At 42.5% G+C, this 14,865-nt stretch overlaps 1 protein-coding gene across 3 annotated transcripts in view; it reads left to right on the top strand.

Moving 5' to 3' along the window:
• Positions 1 to 14,865, top strand: part of PDE8B (phosphodiesterase 8B) — a 386,263-nt gene that overhangs the window by 7,721 nt on the left and 363,677 nt on the right. For 2 of the 3 annotated variants that reach the window (XM_027100775.1, XM_027100777.1), the window contains one exon: positions 74 to 140. The exons of the other annotated variant lie outside the window; for it this stretch is intronic. The gene's annotated coding sequence lies outside the window, so the exon portion shown is untranslated. The remainder of the gene's footprint in view (positions 1 to 73; positions 141 to 14,865) is intronic. 3 annotated transcript variants of the gene reach the window in all.

The following is a 14,865-nucleotide window of genomic DNA, read 5'->3' as shown; positions in this document are numbered from 1 at the left end:
ATATCTTTATAGTAACCTTCCAAGACCTGGATTCCTGGGCTTGAGTCTCTGAGTGTAATTTTCATCCTTTCAGGTTCAAGGTGTGCGATGGCACAAATCGTTAGAAGAAACCCCCTGAACCAAGGTCTGGACAGATAAAGGTAGGGCTCATTGGTGTTCACTAAAACTTAATAACACTAGCATGGTGTATCAGTCAGCTTTTGGTGGATTATGCTGAGGTAACAAACAACCCCTACAACTCAGTAATTTACAAAAACAAAGATTCATTTCTCAAGCAAATTACATCTGCTGCAGGCAGCTTTGGCTCTACTCCACTGGTTTCCTGGCTTGCAGGCTCCAGGTTGAAAGACCAACTTTTTGGGGACACGCTCACTGTGTGCTGGACCCAACCTTGAGGGAGGAGAAATACTGATTTGTAGTGCTTGCTATTTCCATGATGTAAATACTCCCACCATGGCGGGTTTCAGGCTACAAACAGTTTAACAAGGGGCTTGCCAAGTTTCTGGAAACGTAATAATCAGCTCTTATAAACCACTGGCACATGCTGCTCTTAAAACTGAAAACAGCTCACATTCTGCATGCTTCAGTTCTGCTCACCTGAGTTTTGCTCACATTCTATTGACCAAAGCAAGTAACATGACAGGGCCTATCAGTGGGGCCAGAAAGTATATTCCTCTTATAAGGAAGCCTTGCCAGTCACATGACAATGGGTAGAGATTGTATAATCCTTTTAAATGAAATTGAGTAAATAACTGGTTAGAATAATACAATCTGCCTTACATACTTTGGTTTAAGTAATTTCTTTTTGAAAACCTCATTCTTTCTATAAACCAGAGTTTCACAGTCTATTAATGGGGTTTCTCCTTACCATTCCAAGAATGGTTTCAGAAGAAGAAACTGGTTGGATGTCTTCAAAGGGATAGTTTTGTAATGTGAAGGTTAACTATTAGGTTACTACTTTTCTCCCAAAAGATGTCCATACTTATAGCTGAGGACATCTGATTAAAAGTACGTAGTATAAATGGATCATATTAAAGCCATCTCTTATGGTTTAATTCAAAAACAAAATTTTAAAGTTTATTGTACCTGACAGTCCTTTTAACAAGAGGCTTTAACACTTTGAGTACCTTAAAAATCCATTTAGCCTTAAACTGACCATGTAATGAGACACATGGTATTTTTAAATTCTAGTTAGTGCTATTTGTACCCAAAGCACTATCCTATACCTGAGTCAGAGTCTTAATTCAAGACACCATTCCTGCCCTCAAGAAGATTACACTCCAGTGAAACAGTAAGACAAATGCAACTCCAGGAAGAAAGTGAAAAATGTAAGAGGAAACCTTCATGTGCCACACTAAATGGAGAACAGCTACATCTTCTTGAAAGTGGCAGCATTTAACTAAGACCTAAAAAAGGGTAGAATTTGGACTCCTGGAATTATGTTTATTATGCTCGCAAGATGTGTTTTGGATTTATTTTTAAAGTCCAGAGAAAAGGAGCCTGTCTTTTCTGTGTTTAAGTCAATGCTTAAACTTTCCTATAATCTGAAACCTTTCTTGTAGTTTTAAATTAAATTTTAAATCAAATTATAAAATATATCTAAAATATCTAATAACTCTTCTCCTTTGCCCCACACTCTTTGTTCAAATTTCAGCAAGAAAAACACTCTTTAATTCTTATTTTGGTGGTAGCAGTTCCCTTAACTTTCATCATGCTGTTAACAATAAATAAATAAGAGGATCTCATTTCTGTCTTCTGCCCTGGAAGTTGGCAAAGCATAAGGACTTACATTTCATTGATAATGCAGAATATTTACTCTCCAGATTCTTGCCAGAGATTATAGCCTTGAAATCTGCTCTCTAATCCTTATCAAAAACCCAGGTTTAGAAAATTACTTATGGAGCTTGCCCCAAAGACATGAAATTATAGAGCTGTGTATGTGGACCACACTCTTTTGGTACAATACATCCTTCCTATATGTGCTTTTGGTCTGTAGTTTTTTCTTGGATGTTTTTGTCTGGTTTTGGTGTCAGAATAATACAGCGTTATAAAATGAGAAATATTCCTTCCTCTTTTATTTTTTGGAAGATTTTGTGACTAATTTATATTAATTCTTCTTTAAATGTTTGTTGGGATTCAACAGAGAAGCCATCTGACCTGAGTTTTTCTTTATGGGTAGTGTTTTAGATTACTAATTTGATTTCTTCATTGGTTCTAGGTCTTTTAGATTTCAGTTCCTACTTGAGGCAGTTTTGGTAGTTTGCATCTTTCTAGGAATTTGTCCATTTCATCCAAGTTATCTAATATGTTGGTGTACAGTTGTGCATAGTATTCCTTTTTAATTTCTGTAAGGTTGGTAGTAATGTCTCCTCTTTCACTTCTGGTTCCTATATGTGCTTTTAATGAACTTTCCATTGGGGTCATGCCATCTGCCTTCAGTGAGGTAGTTTGTAGGACATAGCTACATAAAATTCATTATCATGATCAGTATCATAATGTCATCGACTACAGTTGTCCACTGTATCCCGCAGTGTTTCTTCTGTAGGACCCAGAGAGAAGACCATTCTCTGATCTCTCATGTCATGGAAAGCTCTGCATCCCATGAACAAATGGAACCTTTGAATCCTGTGGGCACTGTGGTTCATTTATTGGACTGTTTGCTTATTTCAGCTGCTAGGAGGCTGAGTCAAATATGGGATCCCTACACTATTAGTTTCCTAGGGCTGCTGTAACAGAGTACCACAAACTAAGTGGCTTAAAACAAGAGAAATTTATTCTCTTACAGTTCTGGAGGTTAGAAGTCTGAAATCATGGTTCCAGCTGGGCCATCTTCCTCTGAAACCTGTAGGGGAGATTCCTTCCTTGCCTTTCCCTACTTTCTAGTGGTGGCCAGTAATCCCTGGTTTACAGTTTCATCACTCCAATCTCTGCCTTTGTTGTGGCATTCTCCTTGTGTGTGTGTGTCCAATCTTCCCTCTTACAAGGACACCAGGATGGAGCTTGGATTAAGCTCTATCCTAATGACCTCAACTTAACTTGATTATATCTGCCAAAACCCTATTTCCAAATAAGGTCACATTCAGAGGCACCCTGGGTTAGGACTTTAACATATTTTTTTTTTGCAGGGGGGGACACAATTCAACTCGTAACACTCACCTACCAGTTCCATATGGTAAACTTTTCTATGTGCTAACCTTTTATTTTCCTACCTTTATTTTCCTTTTGTCCCAATTCCCTGAATTACTTAGTTTTTCCTTAATTATATGCATCGTTGGCAGTGTCTGAAGGAAAGAAGGCAGAAGGGAAGTGGGAAAGGTGGGAAGAAAAGGGAAAAGAGAGAAAGGGAAGGAGGAAGAAAAGTTTGCCCCCCAAAATCAGACAGAGTTGCAGGAATGGGGAGTGAGGGTGGGGAAGACTGGCCAGAAAAGTGTTTTTGCTGTATGGGCTTTGTCAGAGCCTCAGAATTATTCTTTTGGTGAGGATGAGAGTCATGATTAGCAGCTGCCTGCAGCTTAGCTCGCTTAGAGAAAAGTTAGAAGGTAGTTTGAGGAGCTGAGGATTAGGAAAAGAAGGGTATGATGTAGCTACTTTTAATGCTGAACTTAGTAGACACAACATGGATCCAGGTTTTGTGGTGCTTGAAAGCTTATACAGTGTTTTGTTGTTTTTTGTTTTTTTTGGTTGTGCCGGGTCTTTGTTGTGGCTCGCCAGCTCCTTATTTGTGGCATGTGAACTCTTAGTTGCAGCATGTGGGATCTAGTTCCCTGACCAGGGATTGAACCCGGGCCCCCTGCATTGGGAGTGCGGAGTCTTAACCACTGCACCACCAGGGAAGTCCCCAGAAAGCTTATATGGTGTTGAGGACCCATGTATTCTAGCTACCGGGGACATAGACCCATTAAATCATTTATTTGATGTATACAATTTACCCTGGACGACGGCATCCTATCCCTATAAGATACAAATGGCACCTTAGCTGAAACTTTAATAGGCTATTCTAGTGGTCTGTCAGGCTAGCTGCTTCTGGATGTGTATGTTTTACAGGGTCAGCCAAAGCTACTGAATAAACCATTTTCCCTTTCATCTGTTTGTCATCTTAATCCATCACAGGTGAGAATCCTAATCCTAACACCACAGCACACCAAGGGTTCTCATCGCTCCACCTACCACTAGAAATGAGATCCTTGTTACCATCTGATGGGTAAATAATCCAGTTCCAGAATCCCATCTTGAGGTTTGGAGGTTCACAGGTTTTAAGCTTCTGCTTTCTAGCACCACTCTGGTTTTTAGCTTGTGTTCCCTTCAATGCAATAACTAAGACAAAAACTATGACACAAGTAGCTTGAGAGGTAATCACAGGAGGTAGGATAGGGGAGCAGGGAGAGTAATGCACACCAAAATAAAGAGGCTTTATTTTTTTTTAACTCTAAATAATTGTGTGCCTTTCAGACAATGTCTTCATTTTATATTTATAGTCATGATTGTAACAAAAGTTATCCCCACATGATGAACTGTTTTCAATCCTCACCTTCAGGCTTTTTCAGACCCAACTTCTTCATTTTTGTAACTTTATCGTTTTCTGTCATTTCATGTGTTACTATAGACTGTTTATTTTGTTGGTTGGCTTTTGGCCTGGAGACGTAGGAAGTTTTTTAAACTCACCTTTGAAACTTGACATTTTCACTACGATTATATATAAGTGCAAGTCTCTTTTTGTTTGAAACATAGTGAGCTAAGCTTGGGGTTTATCCTGGAGGTAGTTTTAAGCAAGAGAGTTACACAGTAAGATTTCTATTTTAAGTATACCTCTTCGGGGAAGGCTATGGGGCGTGCAGGAAAAAAACAGACTAGAGACAGGTAGACCAATATTGCAATATTGTGGGCCAAAACCAAGATATTTTTAAGATTCAACCAATTCAATATGTAGCAGAAAATAATAAGCAAGAGAATGGGTGGATGACGGAATTGATACATGTAACTGCAGTGTGCTTTGTAGTTCCATGTCTCCCTGCTGTCTTTTCCTGGCCTTGGTGTGCTTGAGGTGCCTGAGTTGCTGGTCAGAGGGCAGCATCCCTGTGGTACCCACCTCTAGAGAGTAGTGCTCCCCCGGTGACCTCTTCCAGGTCACTGGGATGAGAGGGAGACACTGGTAGCAGAAAAAAATGGCTCTCTTCCTATGGGAATTCTCAGATGGGCCTTAGAAATTGATTTCTATTTCTCAGAACTATTAGGAAGAAATAATAGAAGGACTTATCTCAGAATTTCCACCCCTTTTCAGAATCCATTAATCCACCCTCCTGTATTTTGTTGTGGTTTGCGTACATCCATTCACCATAAACTACTGCATGCCTCCGACTGTGGGTGGCTTGTAGGATCCGGGTAGGACCCGCTGGCTGCCATTTCACATTTTCCTTCTCCCAGGGCTGTAAAATGCCTTGTAAAGACCCACAGTGCACTTTCTGGCTGCTTCCCTTAGCCCCACATTTGCAATTTCTGTCAACATACAGTTGAATGGACACTCGGAATCAAACCTACATGCTGTGGGACATGCTAAGGAATGTTAATGTCTTAAAGTAGGGAATACTGTTTTTTTTAACTGCCACATCTTAAAGGGAAGAAGGGCAGGGGGACAGAAAAGGCAAAGCAGTATGAGTGACAGAAGTGAAGGCCTTCTTGTTCTTACCCACCAGCGTCCCTAGCGGGGGCTTGTGCTTGGAAAGCAGACCTGGCAGGAGGAGCCATGGTAGGTGGGCGGCGCCCCTGCACAGACAGCCTTGTCTGGGTGCGGCTGCGTTGGACACTTGCTCAAAGTGCTGGCGGGGCTGGAGCGTCAGGGGTGGTGTCCATACTGCTTGTTTGAAGGCCTGGTGTGACTGTTAGGGTGAGCATCTGGAGGCTTATCTCCCCAGGGGTCCGTGTCCCCTGCCGTGGTCAAGGTTGATGTGACCTGACCCTGGCGGTCAGACATTCCGCACAAGTTTCAGAAGTTCTTACTAGCTTCTCCTGCCAAAGGAAAAAAGGCAAACTTGCACAAAAGAGCTGGCTTGGCTATTCTCTGAGATAATTAAAAAGAATAATAACAACAACAAAACGGTTTTGATTTTCTTTTGTGTCTTATTCTGCAATAGGAGAAAAGGAAACCATTGTATGTGTGGTTTGTGGATACAAACAGAAGTCTGATTCACAGATCTAGGGTTCCGCATCTTGTCCTCAGAGAAGTGAGGTCATTATGCTGTGGCCCTTCGGCTTTTCCTGGGTCGTCTTGGGATGATCCAGGCTGCCTGGATTTGTGAGTGATTTAATTAATTCAAAACCTCCCTCTCTTCCCAACCACACGTCATTCTCATTTCTCAAGTCACCACTTTTATGAAGACTTCTTAGACTATACCATGTGGAAGTGCATGATACAAACTTGGAGGACAGGGGACATTTAGATGAGAGAGATCCTAGAAGCTAGCCTTGCCTTCACAGGTCACCTGTAATGAACTCAGCGGCAGAAATCAGATCTCATATTTTATACATTCCCCCCATACAGCTCAGCACAGTGCTGGGCAAAGAGTAGGTCTCAGTATATACGCGGAGGGATTGAAAATGCAGAACATGTACTATGCCACTTATATGAGGTATTTAGAGTAGTCAGATTCAGAAAGACAGAAAGTAGAAGGGTGGGTGCCGGGGTGGGGGGGAAGGAGGGGAATGGGGAGTTAGTGTTTCATGGGTACAGAGTTCCGGTTTGGGAAGATGAAACGTTCTGGAGCTGGATGATGGTGGCTGCACAGCAGTGTGAGTGTACTTACCGCCAGTGACCTGTCCACTTTAAAAGGGTTAAAATAGTAAATTTTATGTATATTTTACCACAATAGAAAGCATATTTTTTTAAAAGGCACATACCGTAGAAATCGGAGGTTCTTCCCTCATTCTACCTTCAGCTGTCCCACCTAGTGCGGGTGTGCAGAATCAATATCTGGGTGTGAATGAAACCTCCAGCTTGATGGGCATGCTGGGCGGGCTTCAGATACTGGGCTCAGCTTCCCACTTGCTAGCCCCATTGTTTTAAAAAAACAGGATTGTTTGCATCAGGCTTTTAGTCTAGATTTGTCTTTGTAGTTTATGCCTTCACGAGAATGGTTAGGAAGGGGTCCAGATGCCGACCAATGTTACCAGTGTTAGTTTTGCCCTCAGAGTAATGGGAAAAGGCAAGTGATGGTTTGACTGTGGGCATGTTACCTAAGATCTAAAAAACTTGAACCTGTAAAATGGGGATAATAGTCTTATTTTTTCCACTGGGTTGTTGTGAGGATTAAATGAGATGAGTTACATGAGATACCCAGGACCTGTCTATAATTGGCATCAGGGAATTCTTTGATTTTGTGACTTTAGCGTGGCTTTGAGCAGAATCCAGGTGGACTACAGGTCCCCCATAGACCAACAGTGCCTCGTCTAGGACGTGCGATCCCTCTTGTAACAAATCCCTGGAAGGTACCTGCTTGCTGCCTGGAGGAGCAACTGGACCAGAGAGTTAGAGGCCTAAAGGCTCTTTCTTGCAGACTGACTTCCCCGCTCAGCCAGACACTGTGCTAGCAGCTCCTGGGCTCATGTGTCCCCAGTCGTGCTCTCTTTCTTTCATTTAAATTAAAAAGATCTGGGGCTTCCCTGGTGGCGCAGTGGTTAAGAATACGCCTGCCAATGCCAGGGACACGGGTTCGATCCCTGGTCCAGGAAGATCCCACGTGCCGTGGAGCTACGAAGCCCATGTGCCACAACTACTGAGCCTGCGCTCTAGAGCCCGCAAGCCACAACTACTGAAGCCCATGCACCTAGAGCCCATGCTCTGCAACGAGAAGCCACCACAATGAGAAGTCCATGCACCACAATGAAGAGTAGCCCCGGCTCACCGCAACTAGAGAAAGCCCGTGCACAGCAACGAAGACCCAACGCAACCAAAAATAAATAAAATAAGTAAATTTTAAAAAATAAATAAATTAATTAAAGAGATCTTGGGGGGCCTTCCCTGGTGGCACAGTGGTTGAGAATCCGCCTGCCAATGCAGGGGACATGGGTTTGAGCCCTGGTCTGGGAAGATCTCATATGCCGTGGAGCAGCTGGGCCCGTGAGCCACAACTGCTGAGCCTGCGCGTCTGGAGCCTGTGCTCTGCAAAAGGAGAGGCCGCGACAATGAGAGGCCCAGGCACCACGATGAAGAGTGGCCCCCGCTTGCCGCAACTAGAGAAAGCCCTCACATAGAAATGAAGACCCAACACAGCCAAAAATAAATGAATAAATAAATAAATATTAAAAAAAAAAATAAAGATCTTGGGAAAGGACTCAACGAGACCCAGCCTTGGCTGGCCGTCTCACCTGCTTGGTCAGGTGAGACCAGGTTTGGCCACTCTCACTTGACCAGAGGTTGGAGTAGGGAGGCAGTTTTCAGTGAAGAGAATTCCTGCCTCCTGGAAAAAAGGAATGTTGGGCAAAGAGAAACGAGGAGCCCACTGCACACAGTATTTCCTGCTCTGGACTAGCTGAAGAAAATCAGCCATGGGCCCCACCCTCAGGGGTCCTGTTCTGTAGTAACTAATGACCTATATGTCATGGTGGCCTGTTTTCAAAGAACAGTTGCCTTTGGTTTCTTCCTAGGGAGTTGAGCACATTGATCTTAAGGTTTTTCAAGTTGGCATCTGAACTTGTTTGACCTTGGTTTAATACGGGGGGAACTTCAGGTTGCAAAGATGAAATTGAAAAAATAAAAAATGCTTAATGAAAATACTTGAAATAAACTCAAGGCCACATTAACATTCAATCTGCACTTCCAAACAGAAGCTATTTTTACATTCCTGTTTACTAGTATGATAGACTGTGGTTATTTTTCCCCATGACTCAATAGGATGGGATAATTTCCCCCTTTCTTCAAATAGTTCTCAGTTTGAATGTGACACAGAGTTCCCATTTTCCCCATAAATCGCATATTTATAGCACATGGGAATAGCCAGAATGCTATGCGTCTCTTAAAAGTACTTCTGTACTTGAATTACAGAGAAAATGACTGAACAGGATTCTGAACTTTGGGTACTCGATGGAGCTGGAGCAGAGAGGCGAACAGCACTGTGTGTTCTGGGCCGAGGTCCTGTTTGTTCTGAACACCATCCTTGAGCCTGCCCCTGACGGTGTGCGCTTCGGGCAGGGTGCTGGGGGGAGGCTGGCAGAGGGGTCAGGAACAGAGCTAGTTCACGAGCGAAGGCTGTGGACGTGAACACAGGCTTGACTTCGTGGCCTTGGCTTCAACTGTGTCCCGTACTAGCTCTGACAGCTCAGGGCAGTTTCTTAGCCTCTCTGCCGCTTTTGCTTTTTCCTCTCTGAACTGGCCTAACAGAAGGAGTGACACCTGGGGTTCTGGTAAGAAGTTGAATAACACATGTAAAACTCTTCCCATAGTGGTTGGCATGGAGTGAGCCATCAGTACATGATGGGTATTGTTCCTGAGGGAGGTCCAAAGCAGGGCAAAGGTGTCTCTGTCCCTTGCACTCTTCTTCCCCTTCCAGTGTACTCCTTTGGAAGCCTGGTGGCCCCTCCTGAGACTAGATGAGCTCTCTACTTGGGTAGGGGTGCCTTTCATTCCCCTCAGAAAGCCAAGTGGGATCCGAGAGGGGGACGGGACACAGAATAGGCCCTTCCAAGCCCACCTCCGGTCCAGGCATCCCATTGGCCTTTGGGACTGGTCCTCTCCATCACGTGAGAGACCACATCATGGCCTGGAGCCAAGTGCATATTTGTCTGGAGGGTCCTCAGTGTAGCAGATGCCTTTATAACCCTGCACTCTAGCTGACAATGGGCAGCTAGTTGAGCATTTAGGAACTTGTTTCTTATTGGGTTTTTGTTGTTTGTTTGTTTTTGGGGTTTTTTTTTGGCTGTATGCACGGCACATGAGATCTTAGTTCCCTGACCAGGGATTGAACCTGTGCCCCCTGCAGCGGAAGCGCCGAGTGTTAACCACTGGACTGCCAGGGAAGTCCCTACTGTTGTTTTTTAAAATGAGTTTTATTTATTTATTTATTTTGAAATTTATTTATTTTTGGCTGCGTTGGGTCTTCGTTGCTGTGTGAGGGCTTTCTCTAGTTGCCGCGAGCAGGGACTACTCTTCGTTGCGGTGCGCGGGCTTCTCACTGCAGTGGTTTCTCTTGTTGTAGAGCATGAGTTCTAGGTGCACGGGCTTCAGTAGTTGTGGCACGCAGGCTCAGTAGTTGTGGCTCGCGGACTCTAGAGCACAGGCTCAGTAGTTGTGGCGCACAGACTTAGTTGCTTCACGGCATGTGGGATCTTCCTGGACCAGGGCTCGAACCCATGTCCCCTGCATTGGCAGGCGGATTCTTAACCACTGTGCCACCAGGGAAGCCATAAAATGAGTTTTATAGTAGAATTTATGTACAACAAAATGCTTCCATTTTAAGTGTAAAGTTTGGTGGATTTTGAAAAATGCACACAGCCATGTAAGCACCACCTCAATCCACATACAGCATATTTCCATACCCGCCCCCATGTTCCCTTATATCCTGTTCAATTAGTCTCGCCTTCTTCTCACCCGCAGGCAACTGCTGATCTGCTTTCTGTCACTGTAGAAAATTTGTATTTTCTAGAACTTCATATAAATGTGTTAGGCATCTTTCATTCATCATAGTGCTTTGGAGATTGATCCATGTTGTTGCAGTGTATCCTTGGATTCTTCCTTTTTATTGATGAGTTTTATTCCATTATGTAGATATACCACAATTGGTTCATCCATTCCCCCTGGTGATGGACATTTGGTTGTTTCTGGTTTAGGGGTATTGTATATATTTTTGAAAGCTGCTCTGAGCATTTGTGTACAAGTCTTTGTGTGGATATATGTCTTAATTTCTTTTGGATAAATACCAGGAGTGGAATTACTGGGCAATATGGTAAGCATATGTTTAAATTTATGAGAAAGTGCTGAAATGTTCTCCAACATAGCAGTGGTGTTTTACACTCCTATCAGCAATGTCACTGACACTTGGTATTGTCTGTCTCTTTTACTTTGGTAATTCTAGTGGCTGTGAAGTGATATCTTATTTTGGTTTTAATCTGCAATTTCCTAATGGTTAATGATGTTGAGGTCTTTCCCTGTGCTCATTTTCATTCATATATCTTCTTTTGTGGTGTCTTTTCAAATATTTTGCCTATATTTAGTTTGTTTCTGTCTACACAGTTGAATTATATTCATTCTTTATATATTCTGCATATAATTCCTTTGTGAGGTATATATATTGCAAATATTTCCTCCTATTCTGGCTTGATTTTCGTTTTCCTAATAGTGTTTTTCGATGAGCAAAAGTATTAATTTTGAGAAAGCCCCATTTTCCAATTATGTCTCTAATTGTTTGTGGTTTTTATGCCCTAAGAAATATTGGTCTATACCAAAGTTACAAAGATTTTCTTTTAGGTTTTCTTCTAGGAGTTTATAGTTTTCAATTTCATATGTTGTCTGTTATACATTTTGAGTTAATTATTGAATATGCTGTGAGGTAAGGGTCAATACTTGTAATTTTTGCAGCATTCCTTTCCCCATTGAAATGCCGTGGCACCTTTGCTAAAAATCACTTGACTATACATTTGTGGGTCTCTTTCTGGACTCTCTGTTCCATCGGTCTATATGTTTCACTATCGTACTGTCTTGATTACTATATTTTATAGAAAGTCTTGAAATTGCTTTGGTTATTCTAGGTCGTTTTCATTTCCATAAAAAGTTTAGAATCAGCTCATCAAGTTCTAAAAAAAAAATCTTCTGGAATTTTGATTGAGATTGTGTTCAATCTATGAATTAAATTGGGAGAGAATTGCCATCTTTTTTTTTTAAATAAATTTATTTATTTTTGTCTGCATTGGGTCTTCATTGCTGATTGCGGGCTTTCTTTAGCTGCGGGGCGCGGGCTTCTCATTGCAGTGGCTTCTCTTGTTGTGCAGCACGGGCTCTGGGCATGCAGGCTTCAGTAGTTGTGGCGCATGGGCTCAGTAGTCGTGGCTTGCGGGCTCTAGGGCACAGGCTCAGTAGTTGTGGTGCACAGGCTTAGTTGCTCCACGGCCTGTGGGATCTTCCCGGACCAGGGCTCGAACCCTTGTTCCCTGCATTGGCAGGCGGATTCTTAACCACTGTGCCACCAGGGAAGCCGGAGAATTTCCATCTTTTTTCTTTTTTAAAATATATTTATTTTATTTATTTATTTTTGGCTGTGTTGGGTATTTTTGCTGCGCACGGGCTTTCTCTAGTTGTGGTGAGTGGGGGCTACTTTTCATTGCGGTGCGTGGGTTTCTCATTGCGGTGGCTTCTCTTGTTGTGGAGGAGGGATGCTAGGCTCACGGGCTCAGTAGTTATGGCACACGGGCTTAGTTGCTTCACGGGCTGTGGGATCTTCCCGGACCAGGGCTCGAACATGTGTCGCCTGCATTGGTGGGTGGATTCTTAACCACTGCGCCACCTGGGAAGCCCCCAAGAATTTCCATCTGAATAGTACTGAATCTTCAGATCCATGAACATGATATATGTGTCTGTTAATTTAGGTCTTACTTAATTTTTTTTAGCAATGTTTTATAATTTCAGTGTATAGGTTTTATACATATTTTGTTAAATTCACTCCAAAGTATATCATGGTTTTTCTTTCTTTTTTTTTATTTTGTGGTACGCGGGCCTCTTACTGTTGTAAGAGTACAGGCTCTCCCGTTGCGGAGCACAGGCTCCGGACGCGCAGGCTCAGCGACCATGGCTCACGGGCCCAGCCGCTCCGCGGCATGTGGGATCTTCCCGGACCGGGGCACGAACACGCGTCTGCTGCATTGGCAGGCGGACTCTCAACCACTGTGCCACCAGGGAAGCCCTATCATTTTTTTGATAGTGTTATAAATGTAAGTGTATTTTAAATTTCATTTTCCAAATGTTCATTGCTGGTATATAGAAATACAATCAAGTTTGTATATTGACCTTGTATCCTATGACCTTGGTAAGTTCAATTTACTAGTTTTAGTAGCTGTGTGTGTGTGTGTGTGTGTGTGTATGTGTGTGTGTGTGTGTGTGTGTGTGTGTGTGTAGATTCCTTAGGATTTTCTAACACGATAATGTTATCTGTGAAAAAAGATAGTTTTATTTTTTTCCTGTCCAATATTTATGCCTTTTCTTTCTCTTCTGAGCCTTTTTTTTTTGGCAATTGTTAGAACTTGCAGTTCAGTGTTGCATAGAAGTGATGAAAGAGGGCATCCTTGCGTGTTCACTATCTTAGAGAGAAGTATTCCGTCTGTCACCAGGAAGCCATGATGTTAGCTGTAGGTTCTTTGTAGATGCCCTAAAATTTAGTCTGCTTTTAATTATTACCATGTTCTGGCAATTCTAAACATGTCAATGAAAAAACAGTGTCCCCAAAATATTATTTGTTAAAGTTCCAAACAATTGCTGAGTTACTGTTGGGTTTTATTAATATATATGTGTCTTAGAATTCACACATTTATATTGATTATCCATTAGTAGTTGCATTTTATGTGGAAGTGAAGAGAATCCCTAGTCATAAGTTGCCCTCCTGTTCTCCCTGCACACACTGTGACTTGACTGAATACATTGTTTGGAGAATACATTTGTAACAGATTGAAATCATTCCAGCTTGCCTCAGGTACAGTTTGTGCCTCCAGCCCCTGGGATGAACATATTCCTGCGTTTACACAGTAGAGTCCAAATAAACAGTTACAGCACAATGAATGCAAAGATGAAGAAACAGAACTTTACGTACCTCAATTCTGGGATCTGTGTGACTACTAGAGTTTTTACTTATGCTTAAAATTTAAAACCATGAGGTGTAATATTGATATTTTTGTTTGGTTGGGGCAAATTTTAATTCCTACATGAACTTTTTCTGATTTGAGTAATATCCTTAAAAATTAAAGTTTATTCATCTTAATTGCTCTTGTTGTCTAACTGTAATATTTGTTTTTGTGACGGACCACTATGTAGGTCTAAGTTTTTTTCCTTTTAAAAAATACATGAATGGAGTGGGGGAAAAAAAAGTCAGTCATCACGTTTGCATGTTTGTACTGTGTTATCTTACTTTTTATTTTTTACTTTTTGTTTTGCTGGCAACATGACATGCACCAAGTTCAATAAAAGAGAACTTTTATTGTCAGCAATTTTTTTCTGGTCGTCACTATTGTTCATTTCGGTTCGTGATTATTCAGGACAGGAAGTGTAGTACTGCAGAGGAGCGTGCTGGGCGGAGCCCGGGCAGGGCCAGCCCCAGGCAGCTGTCACCTCACACACTGCCCCACCAAGCAGACAGCGTGCTTCGGTTGCTCGGTTGCTTGTGATTTGTCCCCTGGGGAGTTTTGAGTTTTGCTCTGAGGCAGGGGCACAGATAAGACAGATAGATTAATGATTAAAAGACATGAGGTAATTTTGTAAAGTTCTAGCGGAAAACCCTGGCCTAAGAGTCAGGCCTCTCTGCCCTGTCACCGTGTCGTCTGCTTTTCACCTCTCTGGGGTTGAATGAGGCAATCTCAGTGATTTCTTCTGGTTCTGAAATTCAGTGACTCTCTTGTCTCGTTATAAAATATAAGGGGTTATTATTACTGTTGTTGTTTGTATCAGTGGACAAAGAAGAGGCCCTGGAGACTTTGACCAATGGGGAGGGAAGGACAACAAGGCAGTTAAGTATTTAAACATTTTCTAAAGGCAAACTGAAGAGTCTTGTCTTCAGCCATTTCAGTGATGCTCACTCCTATCATGATGGTGACCTTGCACCTCATTCCCAGGGCTGTGGGGCCTTTATTAAGTTACATTGCAGAGGGTAGACAGGTAGTGGCTAACTCATGATACGTCTG

Source organism: Aethalodelphis obliquidens, unplaced genomic scaffold, assembly GCF_003676395.1.
Source record: "Aethalodelphis obliquidens isolate GAN/ISIS:26980383/991018 unplaced genomic scaffold, ASM367639v1 scaffold4, whole genome shotgun sequence".
In the NCBI taxonomy this organism is placed as follows: domain Eukaryota; kingdom Metazoa; phylum Chordata; class Mammalia; order Artiodactyla; family Delphinidae; genus Aethalodelphis; species Aethalodelphis obliquidens.
Note: the sequence above shows the minus strand (reverse complement) of the source record. Positions and strands in the feature narration are given on the sequence as shown.